General features: G+C 45.2%; 1 long non-coding RNA gene across 1 annotated transcript in view; it reads left to right on the top strand.

Moving 5' to 3' along the window:
- The window catches only part of LOC140386032 (uncharacterized), an 87,417-nt gene that overhangs the window by 3,923 nt on the left and 67,603 nt on the right, over nt 1-15,891 (top strand). The window contains exons 2-3 of the long non-coding RNA XR_011933544.1: nt 373-573; nt 1,535-1,629. This is a non-coding gene — a long non-coding RNA (uncharacterized lncRNA). The remainder of the gene's footprint in view (nt 1-372; nt 574-1,534; nt 1,630-15,891) is intronic.

Raw genomic sequence — 15,891 nt, forward strand, 5'->3', positions numbered from 1 at the left:
TTTTTTCTCTCTATCAAATCTCAATGTAAATATAAATGTAAAAAGGAAACCATTTGTTGTATATAGTTCTCCACCACCCCTGCCGGACTCAATTTTAACATGGGGTGAATGTGGTAAACCACTGTTGCACCTCTATTAGGTGATGTATGGTAGGACCTGTACTACAGGTACGTTGGTAGTCCCTGCCTGCTGGCTCCGCCCAGTAGGCGGAGTATAAATGTGTGTGTCCTCCATGCTGCAGCCATTTTGCCAGCTGCTGTGGGAGGCCACACATCTTAGAGCAATAAAGCCTCAGTTGTACCCAACTCAAGTCTTTGTGCAATTGATCGTGCATCATGGGTAATGAGTCTTTTTGCTTTCCAATTGGTGTAGGAAGACAGTGCATCCAAGGATGGTTATGCTGGCCGATGAATAACTGGAGCATGGGGGGCAACTATGTGATGAAACCACCAGGAATATGTTTAACCGTAGTTGGCACAACACAACGAAACGAGGAATGTATGATAAATGTGGATCTTGCCACATCGTGCCAAACAAATAAAGCAAGAAGCGCACAGTCCCAGCCACCAGCAGGTAAAAAGACAATTGTAAATTTGGTCAATCACAAAACGCTGGAAACATTTCACTATCTTGACATTCTCCTTTGTTAATTTATTAGGCAGGAAAAAACATGGGGACAAATACTGCCACATGAGTAAAGAACTATACTCGGCCCACTGGAAAGCGACCAGCGTGACTTACCAATTCAGAGCTTCTGATAAAGAGAAATTTGGTTGACATGTTAGTTAATTGAAGGCAGTTGAGTTATTCTCCCAGACGGTTTTGTTTAATTAATCCAATTTAGTTTGAAGAGAGGGGTTGTTAACTTGTGGGCGGAGGGCTGAGGTCTACATTCATTTGGAGCACAGTAATATAAAAATGCCATTCCCTGGGATTACGGCACAGTGTCAGTCACTGCCTACACACAATGCCCACACTGTCTCCGTGACTTTCCTTTCAAAAATACGTCTCAATTAATTAAATATTTTGCTGACTGGTCCTAAAGTGCAAGTTGGAGGGTGAGGTGGAGGTTGCGGGGGCGGGGGGGGGGGTTCGGGGGGGAGGTTCGACAAATGATTTTCAGACAGAATGGAACCTCAGAGTTAAAATTGCAGGGTTGAGAGCTCTGTGGCTGTTCTGGGATACTCTCTGCCTGAGCTTCAGCTACGATGGTTGGAAACAAGACCTTGTCAAATCTATCCTAGCACCAAAGAATCTAGAATGGCTTGCAGGGTGGAGTCTCCAAACCACTCAAGAAAATACCTCCATTATAAAGGACATGCAGACTCCATGCATTGAGAACTTCCGTGCCTTGGGCCTTCTGTGGGACGTAGGCCCTGGTTAATGATCCCAGAAGGAGAAAACAGTTATTGCTCCGTTTTTTTTGTGTTCCATTTTAAAGTATACAAAGGCCAGTTTACCAGTTGATTCAGAGTGAATGTGGACCCCGAAGAAAAATCAAACTATTTATTTTGTAAAATATGTTTTCTTGTAGCCCCCTTATCAAAGGATCTATTTTGGAAAGTATGGATTGCTAACAACCCGCCACACTGGGTCTTTGGCAGGGCCAGTAGCCGCAGTCTAATGTGGGTGAGTCGTGGTAGTTATGCCAAGATGTAACTCTTGCTTTTTAGGCCTGCGATGTTTTTTCTTTTTACATAATGGTGGAGTAGTGTAGCACGTGAGACCACTCAGCCCATTGAGTCTGCACCAAGTCTTTTGAAGAGAAGTCCAGCCAGTTCCTCATCCGGGTTCTTTCCCATCCCGGCAATTTCTTTCTCCGTTGAGTATTTATTCAATTTCCTTTTGAAAGCTACGATGGAACTGTTCCATCACCCTTTTTATGCAGTGCATTGTAAATCCTAACCACTTTTTTGAATAAAAAAGGACTTTTTTCATGTTGTCCCGGGTCCTTTTACTATTCATCTTAGAATCATAGAATCATAGAATCACTACAGTGCAGAAGGAGGCCATTCAGCCCGTTGAACTTTCACCGACCCTCCGAAAGAGCACCCTACCTGGGCCCATGCCCCCCTCCATTCCCATAACCCAGTAACCCCACCTGAACCTCTAGGTACTAAGGGGCATTCAGCATGGCTCTTATATCTGTGCTCTCTGTCTATCGACCCTTCAGACATTGGAAATTATTTCTCTTTATTTGATCTAAACCTTTTTTGATTTTAAATACCCTGGAATCACAACTCAGCCTTCTCTGTTCGAAGGAGAATAGCCCCAGCTTTCCCAGTGTAACCATGTTACTTAGCCCCTTCCCGGAAATCTTTTCTGCACCTTCTTTGAATTCTCTGAAACCTTTCTACAGTGTGGTGCCCAGTGGGGCTGAACTCTTGTTTTACGTAGATTCACATAACTTCCTGACTTTTGTACTTCAAGGATGCAATTTAACTGAAATAACCAAAGGTCCTGTGTCGAACATGTTTAGCCCGGTGTTTCCCAGTGCTGGCAGTGTTGAGAATGGCCCCACTGTCGAACGGGACTCTGCTTCATTTCGGAACCTCGGCGACGAATGCCCCACCGAGGCCGCACTCAATCCCATTCCTGCATTGGAGCTCATTAGCCCATTTCCTGCACTGGAGATCCTCCACCACAGCCTCTGCCCCAACTCGCCTACATGGGAGTCATCGAGCACCCTGCACACCACCTCATAAGGGCAGGACAACCTCGGTCACACATGCTTCTTGGGCACTGCAGCCTGGCAATGCACAGGTGGCATCAGGGTGCCAGGGTAACATCCTGCCCAGAGCCCAACCACCCAGAGGCCACCAATTGCCTGAGAGACCCCCCCCCCCCCCCCCCGCAAAGTGCTGGTTCACTTGGTCTACATTTGTGGAGACCAGTGCTAACCAGCACAAGCTTGGGATCTTTGAGGCATGCAGGTTAGATGCCGTTCCTTGGGTAACTCCGGTGAGTGCATATTAAACTGAGCCTTACTGCACACTTTAATATTGTTGGTGGGATCCAGATCTCGTCCCAATTCTGGCACGGCATGGCCGTTATATCGCGCCCCATATCTTAATTTATAAAGGCCGTAATGCTAAATGCTTTATGTATTTATGTAGTAACTTAGTCTGGAATATTCTGGAATAAACCTTTTGCTTGTTAACTTAAATGGCCCTGTGTTATGGAACATTAGCCAGAATTTTGCATTACCCCATCCAACCCGGGTGGGTTTTGAGGCGGAAAAGGTGTGTAAAATTCCATAGATGGGATTCCGTTCAGGATTCTGCCTGCCCTGACCCGGACACAATTTTATGGTGGGATGGCCTCGGACGGAAAGACCACCCATTCCCCATTAAGGTCCTTAAATAGCCAGATAATGGTTACTTCCAGCCTTTTTCCAGCCCAGCCTTAATTTTTAGGCTGGCAGAGGTCCGATGACTAAGGGTGGGAAACAGCAATATCTTTCACCCTACATCTCAAATGTGAAGGAGGAGGGTTGCCTCAATCAGAAGGCCTCTCAGGGACCTGGGAGCTCTGGTCCTCAATACCTCCTGGAGCAATTCATCAACCGGCATGACCCGTGTACCAAGTTCACAGTGGGCAGTCAGCTCCGTGCACAGCCACATGGCTGCCTTGGAGGCTGCAGCAATGGTGTTCCATGTCCATCCACGTCAACTCCACAGCCCACCTCCTGGCCACCACCCGCTCCCCCCCCTACTCCCCCTGGCCCTGGCAGAAGCCACCCAGCCAGCGGCACAACTGTCGGCACACTACATGTTGGCCATTTCTCATACCACCTCTCTCTCCCTCAGCAGCCACAGCTGATTTTTGAAACCATAAGTGAAACCCGCCGACGGTAATTCCTATCGGCAAAGGCGGAGCATCGCAGAGTCCCGGAAAATACCCGGTCAGGCCCGCTAATGATATGCGGATGGCGTTTATTGTATGTGCGGAGTGGAACACATTAAAACTGCTGTCGAGGCACCAGAGCATGGCATTCTGGTATGCACCCAGCGCCGGCAGAATTTTGGCCTCATGACTGATTCTCCGCCCAGTTGCCTTTCCCGGTTTCAGCGTTGGCCGACAGAGAATCCTGCTCGGGGTACTTACTTGAAATGTGGTCCAGGACTTAGGTTCAGGCAGGGTGCTGCAGTACCTCTTCTGGCCACCTCTCCAAGATGAGATTTCCATCCAAATAGGGGCGGCACGGTAGCACTGTGGCTAGCATTGTTGTTTCACAGCTCCAGGGTCCAAGGTTCGATTCCAGACTTGGGCCACTGGCTGTGCGGAGTCTGCACGTTCTCCCCGTGTGTGCGTGGTTTTCCTCCGGGTGCTCCGGTTTCCTCCCACAGTCCAAAGATGTGCAGGTTAGGTGGAGTGACCGTGCTGAATTGCCCTTAGTGTCCAATAAGGTTAGGTGGGGTTGCTGGATTACGGGGATAATGTAGAGGTTTGGGCTTAAGTAGGGTGCTCTTTCCAAGGGCCGGTGCAGACTTGTTGGGCCGAATGGCCTCCTTCTGCACTGTAAATTCTATGATTCTATGATTCTATTCTATGTTTCGAATGCAGATAGAACTTCCATCTGCTGCCAATCAATGCTCATTGAGCGTAAAATGGCAGCAGGCCTGCCAGAGTCAGCAGCGACACATTCCCCGCTGACTCTCAGTATGTCGGGCATTGAGCTTTCGTTACCCTGTAAATTCAGGCCAGTATTGTTCCAAGTTTGGGATCCAGTGACAAAATCTGGTGAAATCCTTCATAAATCTCCTTCTTTATTGCTACACCAAATACTCCAAGGGAAGGCACAGTGGAGATGTCTCTCCGCTGCCCATCAAACACTCCTTAACCAGGTGCAGGATGGGTTAGATATAGAGTAAAACTTCCATTGCACTATCCAAACACAGCATGGGTTAGATATCAATGGTTCTCAAACATTTTCATCTTTGAACCGAAAGATTTCCTTCTCGTCCTACCCACCACTGCACAAAACATCATGACCATTAATGAGTAGAATAGCATTGCTTTTTATGAGACACCAATGAGTTGATGTCTGGTTTTTCAGCTGGTAAGCTTCAGTCTTATTTTGGGCTCCCTTTTCAAATCATTTCTCTTTGTTTCAAGCCCCACAAGTGTTGAAAATCCGATCTCACAGTTGTATGTCATAACAGTTACATAAATCTTGCTTATAAAACAACACCATTGTTTTTAACACTTATTACGACTCGTGCTGGACAAGCCGGTGCTGGTCTAGTGTGTGACGTCACACAACTGGTCGGGTTGAGGGTTCTGGCCTGTTCTCACTTCTCAGCCATGGCATAGTGCATTAGTGGACCAGCCAGCGGGGCATCTTGAGGATCCACATGGATCACTTGAGAATCAGTGATATAGAGTAAAGCTCCCGTCAAAGTGTCCCATCAAACGTTGCCACAGACGGTACAGCATGGGTTTGATACAAAGTAAAGCTGCCTTTATAACACTGTAGCATGGTAGTACAGTGATTAGCACTGTAGCTTCACAGCGCCAGGGTCCCAGGTTCAATTCCCGGCTTGGGTCACTGTCTGTGCAGAGTCTGCACGTTCTCCCCGTGTCTGCGTGGGTTTTCTCCGGATGCTCCGGTGTCCTCCCACAAATGCTGTTAGGTAATTTGGCATTCTGAATTCTCCCTCCGTGTACCCAAACAGGCACCGGAATGTGGCGACTAGGGGCTTTTCACAGTAACTTCATTGCAGTGTTAATGTAAACCTACTTGTGACAATAAAAATTATTATTATTAAAATGCTCTGAGGTCAGATGAAGTATGGATTAAATATTAAATAAATATTGTTCTGCCAGTCAATATTCAATGCCATACTGAGGCAGTGCAACAGTGCACCAGATGAAATGTGATTCAGAGAAGAGCAGGTGAGTTCTCCCTAATGTCCTGTCCAATATTCCTCCCTCAACCAAAATTAATGAAACAGATTATCTACGAGCTTGCTACCATGTTTTCCTATATTACAACAGTGACTACATTCAGAAAGAAAATCATCATATCTTAAGCTGTTTACAATACACTGAGGATATGGTAAGGTGCAACATAATGTCAAATATTCTTGTTTGCATCCCTGTTCTTTGAAGCTGTATTTGAAACCTGCTTGTCCTCACTTTCTTTTCCTCTTCCAAATCTCTCCTTTGCCTCTTCCTTCATCAATCATCTCCAAATCTCCATTGGAAAGCATTCAGATATTTTTCCACATTGAGCAACGTATAAACACAAACAATTGTGTATCTGTGTCTTATGAAAGAAAAATACATATTTGTTGCTGTCCTCTCTTCCTCTTCGCTATCACCATACCAAGCACCTTTCTGTGAGAGATGGTGCAGTCCATGACCCCAGTTTATTGTCAATTCTGCTCTAATTTCTAATGAGATATGTCCAACACACTGCTCATTTCCTGCAGGGGTCTTCAAGCACATTTTCAAAGAATGTTCTGTTTTATGCCAAATAATTGATCAAATTAATCCAAATGAATGGAATTTCTTTATGAAAAATGTTGCATGGTAGAGTGCCTTTAAGGCCAGTTGCATATGCATGTGCTGGAGTGACTTGGCTGCACTGTAGCAACTTATTTAAGCCAAGGGGGTGGGTGTAAATTGTTCAATTCCTTAAGCACTGACTGACAGTCAGCTGGAATGATTTCAATCGCGACAATATAACCTGCCTCTGATGAAAACTTTAATTGTGAGTAATTCCCTTTGTCTGTTTGTCTCCTGAAGGCACTGACTCATGTTGTGATACAATTCTCAATAGATCAACAGGCCCTTTCGTACCATGACCACAAGGCCACTCTTTGTATAGGAGCCCAACTATTCGTTTTAGATGGTCCTAAAAATATGATTTTTTTCACCAGGCTTTTGCCCATCCCACCTCACAATTCCTTCTTTGGCTCGGTTAATAAAGAAAAATGTTCTGCATGCCTATCTTGTGCGCATTCCTAACTACCTTCTATACCTGCCCTTCTAGCTTGGGGATCTGTGGACACATACAGCAAACCAGGAAGTAAAATACACTCAGTTTTTCACTTTGAATTAGCATTTTACTGAGAATGAAATAAATGATTAATGGGCCATCCACATGGGATTAAGTTAGGAACCAAAATATCGCACATAAATTTGGAAATTATTTTACTTTTAAATTGTGAATTCTATGATAGTGGGAGAAATTTGGATTGCAAAAATATAAAATTAGATTTTCAGGACCAACTAGGCTGTTTGTCAACAATTATGAACTTAGTACATCGTTAGAACATCATTCAACTAAGTGTTACCTTTTTCTAGTGCTTTTACTGTGAGTAGAGCAAAAGGGCAAGTTTTCTTTGTTCAGTGATTTCTCCTTGAAATGGTAGGGCTTCAACTGAGGACCCTGTGGGAAGTTTAGAATTACTGACAGCAACTTCTATATTTCCACCATTATCTGCGCATGTACAACTTCCAGAAGTTGCTGTCAGTTTCAGTGGTGTAATCACAGCAAATGCTGACAGATTCACAATCGTCACTGCTGCACATTGGGGGACACCATGCCTTGGGACAGTGAGTTGGAGAAACTGCATGAAATTTGGGGGTGAAGAGGAAAGATGGAGAAAGTTAGAGAGGAGCATGGAAGGACAGGAATTAGAGAAAGGGAAGGCAAGGAGTTTTAAGCGGGAGAGTGGGGAGATAAGGTGGAGAGGTTGTCAGGAGTTGACAGAAGGGACAAAGCTCCAACCAGGTGGATGGAAACATGAAACCAGCTTGAGGGATGGGGGGGCAAGGATCTTAGAAAAATAATTCCATGGGGCCAGCCAGAATATCCAAAAAATAGTAGGATGGTAACTCTCTCTTGCTACGGAGTCAGGAGGTTGTGGGTTTTAGTTCATTTCCGATTCAATACTGAGATGGTGATGCATTAGGTGCCCTAATTAACTACATACTTGGATGGCCATTGAAGATCTCATGGAACCTTTCAACAAACAGCCAGGAACGCATTCCTCATTCTTCAAACATCAGACTCAATCGTACCTGTTGTTGAGCTGTTTGACAATGTGAGGATTTCAGAAGGAGTCTGCAAAAGTGATATTGACTGGGTAAGTCATTGGGGCTAGCTGGAGTATAATGTGGGGAGTACATAAATAAAGAAATCTTGTTGCAGTTGTGTAAGACTGCAGTTGGTCCAAATCTGGAGTACTTCATGCAGTTTTGATCTCTCGACATAATGAAACCTTAAATGAGGTGCAATGAATGTTCAGCAGATTGATTCCAACATAGACTCAGGATAAAGGCTCAGCGATTTGGGGCTAAGAATGAGAAACCATTTCTTCACTCAGGAAGTTGACATCTTTGGAATTCTCTGCACCAGAGTGTTATGGATGGTTAGTTGTTGAGTTGATTCAAGGTTGAATTAGGTAGATTGTTGGACACTAAGAGATTGGAAGCAAGGGTGGGAAGTACAGGTGAGATTTAAGATCAGCATTATCCTATTAAACAGAGAACAGACTTGAGGGGCCATGTGGCTGAGTTCTGCTCCTCTTTCTTATCTTCATACTATCTCAACCAATAGACCTCTTTGAAAACATGATGGAGGTCCAAGTAGAGAATCTCCATCATGTTGCAGCTTCATTCATTTCAACAATTCTTTTGTTAATGTCTCCAACCAGAGACTCATCAGGGTTAAACTCTGCCATGTAGGAAGCACTCTATGACCTTTGGCTAATAATAATAAGAATCGCTTATTGTCACAAGTAGCTTCAATGGAGTTACTGTGAAAAGCCCCTAGTCGCCACATTCCGGCACCTGTTTGGGGAGGCTGGTACGGGAATTGAACCCGCGCTGCTGGCCTTGTTCTGCATTACAAGCCAGCTGTTTAGCCCACTGTGCTAAACCAGCTACTTGGATTCGGCAATCACGTGAATTAATATTAATTTATGTGGTTCTTTTTTCTGTTGTTGCCCAAAGTTATAAATCTTCCTATTTTCTATCCCCCCTTATGTGTGTGTGGTTGTGAACACCACCACTGTTCTCCCCCACCCCCTCCCCGCCGCATCATTGCCGGGGTTGGAATGTGGATAAACTAACGTGCTGAGTTAATCATAACCTGAGTTTGTTGTGAGTTATTCAATTGGATTACACAAATTGAGGGTTTGGGGAAATACATCACAGCCCACTTAAAAAATAATTCAAAAACCCCTCTGTTTACGGACAAGTGGGGAGAGGAAGTTCAGATTTCTTCCCACTATTTTATTGTTGTTTCTACCGTGAGAAGATGGTGTTGGTGAACTTTGTGTTGCACATCTCCAGGTGCGGCTCAGGAGCTCCATTCTCTCATGCCAGTCATAGAGGCTGCTCATCTGCTAGGACAAGAGGATCTGCAATATTCCTTTCAATTCTTAATGGTTGAGACATTTGGATTGGGACCCAGATGAGAGCTATACATCCCTGGTCAAAGACAATGTGATCTCTGCACAGTAAATCTTTTTTTTCTCTATCCCTCTTTTACTGTATGAATGCAAAGGAGGCAACATTACGACCCTCCACCAACAGTTTTGAGTGAGTGAAAATAAACAAACCTTTTGTGTTCACTGTCTCAAGTTTGCTGTGGGGTTGTTACTAGAAGATTGGATCAGACCAATACTGAGGGGTTGGGAAATTCGCCACTGCTTATAAGAGGGAAGCAAATCAAAACACCTTCCTGTTTATGGACAGAAGAAATCAATTACCCCCCTCCTGTCTGTAGACATTGTTTCCCCACCACACCCCTTCCATGTGAAGGACATCCTGGGGGACAGAAATTAGTTTTCACCTGTCCATACACGACTGTGCATGGAGACACTGCTCTTTGATTGGAATGATGACAGACATTTGTGAGAACCCTCCATCTGAAGCTACTTAGTTTGCCTCCATTACCCTTGTGACTGTAAAGAGAGGGTTTTGCCTTGGCAGCATAAAAAGACTAACTGCATAAGACCTCGTCAGCTATGAACATTCACCAAAATTGGGAGTTTGCCACCTTCCATTAACCATACCACCCGGAGGCATCCACTTCCCTCTCTCCCTCCCTCCCTTCATCCCTGCCTCTGACAGCAGCAGATGGAAAATAGCACAGAGGAAAGGCTCCAGACCTTGCTGGGTTCTCGATGTTCTGAGATCCATGAATCATGGAGGAAACCTGCAGCCATGGGCTTCACCATTGTGAGGAGAACATAACTGAACATTGTTCTCCTTCAATTGCCTCATGATTATTTGGGTTCCTTTTTGTCAACCAATGTTGCTCAATTTGAACTCCACCCACCTGGAAAGACCCTCCTGCCACTTTGAGGGATTGCAGTTTCTGAGCAGCAGCATTGTATAGCAGAGACTACAACAATGAGGCGTCACGGTGCCACAGTGGTTAGCACCACTGCCTCGCAGCTCCAGGGTCCTGGTTTCATTTCCAGCCTCGGGTGACTGTCTGTGTGGAGATTGCATTTTCTCCTCATGTCTGCGTGGGTTTCCTCCGGGTGCTCCGGTTTCCTCACACAGTCCAAAGATGTGCAGGTTAGGTGGATTGGCCATGCTAAATTGCCCCTTAGTGTCCTAAAGGTTAGGTGGGATTACTTAGTTACGGGGATAGGGTGGAGGCATGGGCTTAATTAGAGTGCTCTTTCCACAGGCTGGTACAGACTTGATGGGCCTAATAACCTCGTTCTGCACCTGTAAATTCTATGATTCTATGAATGGTGCGTGTCACACTGATGCACTGCAAGAATTCACAAAGCCTCCTTAGACAAACCCTTGATCTCTACCATCTAGAAGGACAATGGGCAGAATATGTATGGGAACATAATCAGTTCCTCTCCAACCACAAACCATCCTGACTTGGAAATAGATCGCTGTTCCTTTGCTGTTGCTGGGTAAAAATCCTGGAATTCCCTCCCTAACAGCATTGTGGGTGTACCTACACCTCAGGCACTGCAGCGGTTCCAGAAGGGAGCTCACCACCATCTTCCCAAGGGTAATTAGGGAGAGGCAATAAATACTGGCCTAACCAGTGATGCCTACATCGCACAAATTAATTTTAAAAATAATTCCAGTCTTGCTCCAACACATTCTACCCTCCCCCTGTCACCCACCAACTTCCATCCATCGCTTTTGGCTGACTCAATATAACCATTCCTCTCCCTTCTGTTACCCTTGAATCTGCCCACATTAGCCCTGCACATGTAACCATCATCCTCCACAAGCCTTCCGTCCCCTATGAGCCTAAATATGTTACCATCCCCTTTCCAACCCCAACCTTGCCCCTTCCTGGTATCTGAGCCATTTGTTCCATCCATTTCCGTGACCGCCCCAGGAACCCTTGCCCTACCCAACTATCACCCTGGACCTGTCACCCTCTCATACCACACTCTCAACTCTCACTATGACTCTTCTCCCTGCTGCCCCAGTACTCTCAGTTCATCTAATAATAATCTTTATTCGTGTCACAAGTAGGCTTATATTAACACTGCAATGAAGTTAATGTGAAAAGCCCCTCGTCACCACATTCCGCTGCCTGTTCGGGGACACTGAGGGAGTATTCAGAATGTCCAATTCACCTGACAAGCACGCCTTTTGGGACTCGTGGGAGAAACTGGAGCACCCGGAGGAAACCCACGCAGATACGGGGAGAATGTGCAGACTCCGCACAGACAGTGGCCCAAGCCAGGAATCGAACCCAGGTCGCTGGCACTGGTGCCAACCACTGTGCTACCGTGCCCCCTGGACTGTGCCGCCATGGACTCTACCATGGACCCCACTAAAGAGAGAGCTAACCCTGCCCTCTAGGATCATCCTTCCACCACCATCCCTGCACAGAAACAACCCTCCCCCACCAAACTGCAGAACCCCAGATCCAATAATTAAGACCCTCCAGGTCTTCACAGATGTTCCTTGGTAGGCCCACATAAAGGTCAAACTTGAAGTGTCGTAGCCAGCTTGATTCTACTTGTCATCTCCAACACCATTATTAATCTCAGAGTTGGGAGAAGGCAACAAAGAAACTTCCCCTTGCTGATTTTTCCTGGTACAAGCCCTCCTACTATTTAAGTCATTTTAAAGAACTTTGCTGATGCAAGCAAAACTTTGGCTTGACTAAATTGACCAACATGCTTTGCACTTTGAGCCCACAGTACAGTTTAGTACAGTTCAGTCTTCATATCTTTTATCTCGATGTTCCACGTTACAGCCATGAGACAGTCTCCACACGCAGGGTTACACCACATCTGGTCTACATTGTGATTAATATAAGAGAAAGAAGGAAATGGTTATATAGTAAAAAAAGTGATAAACATTAAAAAGATAAATAATACGTTGGTTTACAGCAGTCTTTTTCAAACTTTTTTTTCCCGGGACCCACTTTTGGCAACTGGCCAACCTTCGGGACCTACGCCGGCCGATCTTTGTGACACATGCCATGTTCACTTAACGTTTAATGCGAAAGGGGAGCCTGCTTTCTCCTCACGATCTCGCTTGAATCCGTTTCAAAGGAGCAGAGGGCAATGTGTATATCAGATGCAGAGTTCAGCCAGTTCCTTTGTGCCGGCTTCACCTTTATGAAAATGGAAAATCCAACCTCACACATGTGGATCATCATGAAGGGCAATAGCAATGAAATGCTGTGTTACTGAGCACTGGATACTCCTGGGCGATGCTCCACCAGATTCTGACAGCCTCATGGTCAGCTGTAAGTTAATAACTGACTCAACCTCAGAATACATTTTTCACACAAAACTTCTCTTTCAGATTCAGAATCTTCTCTCATTTGCCAGTACTTCCCTGCATATAACACACATGGGCTTTGCCTCCTTATTTGCGTTGTCACAATTAATAAAACCAGATCTCAAGAAATCATCTTCATACTTCTTTGATCCGAGTTAAATTTTTTTGCAGGGCTGTTTAACCAGAGATGCTGCAGATCTTACCATTGCCACTGCTCTGTCCTGCCCTGGACTCTCCTGTCCAGCTCTCTCCAGCAGATTCCATTGTAAGATCCACTCTAATAGGTAAACTGCCTATTTGATTCTCTGGCCGTCACTTACTTAAAAAAGAAACATTGATCATCATGATGGGGCTGGTTTAGCACAGGGCTAAATCGCTGGCTTTGAAAGCAGACCAAGGCAGGCCAGCAGCATGGTTCAATTCCCATACCAGCCTCCCCGAACAGGTGCCGGAATGTGGCGACTAGGGGCTTTTCACAGTAACTTCATTTGAAGCCTACTTGTGACAATAAGCCATTTTCATTTTATCACAGTTCACTTGCCTTGCTTGCCAGCAGCTGCAACATCGAAGCAACTCTACTCCCTTCTTTGGCGGCAAAAGCACGTCCCTGGATGGCGCTTCTCGTCAAGTCATGTGACCTACGTTCTGCTGCCACTTCTGGCTGGAAGACTCTATGAGCAGCCAAATCTGTATCTTCATTTAACAGGAGGCAGCGGCCGCAATTCTCCATGTAAAAACCCATAGCATCTGTTTGGCGCTTCTCCTGTGATTGGGACTACAGCAGGAATGGAGGAACCGATTGCTCCGTAATCCTCCTGATAACCCGCCCGCGAGTCGCAACCCTGAGTTTGAAAATAACTGGTTTCACAGCAATTTTGATTTCTAAGGCCTTTCTTGCCCAGCCCATAGGCTTTAAGCTTATTGCTTCAGCCTTCGGCCTGCAGTGCATTTCAGTACAGTTTGCATATCTTTAGTCTTCATATCTTTTATCTTGACGTTCCTTGTAACCACCATGAGACATATTCCACACGCAGGGTTACATCACAATTGGTCTACATTGATTAACATAAAATAAATAAGGAAATTATTACACAGTTAAAAAGTGATTGTACATTAAAAAAGCAAATAATAATTTTACATATACAATTCTAGAATGTCATACAGGCATGTCACATGAACTTTCACTCAATACTTTTAGATATTGAACACAAACAAGCTGTTAAGGTGGCTGCCACAAATTAGGTGACTTTTGGCATTTGGACCACAGACAGTATCAGTACCCAATTTAAAATGGAAAAAGGTGAAAGTACCTCACAGCTGACTGTGGAATTCACACATATCATTGTTTAAGAATGGACCAACACCTAAAGAGCATAGAGTTTCTAGACTGCCTGTCTCCATATTTTACACTAGGTAAAATGGAAAATCAATACTCAATGGCCCTGTTATAACCTGCCTGTTTACCACTGGCTGGGGACTAATGCTAATCCCACAATGTCGAAAGATGTGCAGGTTAGGTGGATTGGCCATGCTAAATTGCCCTTAGTGTCCAAAATTGCCCTTAGTGTTGGTTGAGTGGGATTACTGGGTTATGGGGATAGGGTGGCGTGGGCTTGGGTAGGGTGCTCTTTCCAAGAGTCAGTGCAGACTCGATGGGCCGAATGGCCTCTTTCTGCACTGTAAATTCTATAAACAATCCTTTGGGAGTATGAGCTTCCCCAATGAGGGGGCGGAGAAATCATTAGCAGATTCCCTGCATAAATAAAGCTGGTCAGTTTGGAACCGGCTAGAGGAGAGTGAGCAGCAAGGACTTGCTGCTGCTGTATATAGACCGAAAACGAGCGCCAGGTGGTCATAATGCTCACTGCCTGCGACCCACATACGTTTGGGGTGATTAGGAGCCATACGTACCCAGCTGCGCCGGACACCAAAACGTTTGATGAACTTGTGAACTTAGTGGGGCAACATTTTAACCCAACCCCATCCACGATAGTCCAGCGTTACCGGTTTAATACCGCTGAGTTGACCCCAGAAGAATCCCTTGCCAATTTTCTATCCAGGCTACGCAGGATTGCGGAGTACTGTGATTATGGTGAGACCTTGTCAGAAATGTTACGCAACCGTTTGGTTTGCGGTATTGTTATGGGCGAGGCGTTTTCAGAATCCCAAAATGTATCATAGAGTTCAACAAACCTCCCCCTTTAATGTATTTGTTGCTTTTCCTAGCACACGGCTTGTTCCCTAGGTGTGGGATTACAATTATGGGCACGTGGGTTTTTAAACACAAAACAATGTTATTCCATGAACTCAACTTAACATTTTAAATAAACATTGGATCTCTTAACAGCCCTTACTTCAAAGATAACTCCGAAAATATTGCAACAGTAAATAATTCTTCAAAATGTTCCTTCAAACTTACAAGAGACTTAACACCTTTAAACAGAATCACATCAGGTTAAAGGCTTTACTATTATGAATTTAAAGGGCAGCACGGTAGCATTGTGGATAGCACAATTGCTTCAGAGCTCCAGGGTCCCAGGTTCGATTCCGGCTTGGGTCACTGTCTGTGCGGAGTCTGCACATCCTCCACGTGTGTGCGTGGGTTTCCTCCGGGTGCTCCGGTTTCCTCCCACAGCCCAAAGATGTGCAGGTTAGGTGGATTGGCCATGATAAATTGCCCTTAATGTCCAGAATAGCCCTTAGTGTTGGGTGGGGTTACTGGGTTATGGGGATAGAGTGGAGGGTGCTCTTTCCAAGAGCTGGTGCAGACTCGATGGGCCGAATAGCCTCCTTCTGCACTGTAAATTCTATGATCTATGAGATCACCCAAATGATCATGAGATAGTCTTTCATGGCAGAGATCACAGCAAATCCAGCTCACTACAAAACACAGACACTCCCCAAGCTCTTTTCCTCCAAACTGCAGCTCTCTGGAAACACACAGCCACACACAAGCTGCTTTTTCAAACTGCAGCTCTCTGGAAACACACATAAGCTCTTTTTCAACCTGCAACTTCAAAATGGCTGACCTGAGCTTACTCTCTGACATCACTGTTTTCTTAAAGGTACATTGCTTAAACATCCATGTCTTAAAGGTACTCTCACATGACACCTCCCCCCAAGAAAATAAAAAACCCCATCAAC

The sequence above is a fragment of the Scyliorhinus torazame genome, chromosome 11 (genome assembly GCF_047496885.1).
Source record: "Scyliorhinus torazame isolate Kashiwa2021f chromosome 11, sScyTor2.1, whole genome shotgun sequence".
Lineage (NCBI taxonomy): Eukaryota > Metazoa > Chordata > Chondrichthyes > Carcharhiniformes > Scyliorhinidae > Scyliorhinus > Scyliorhinus torazame.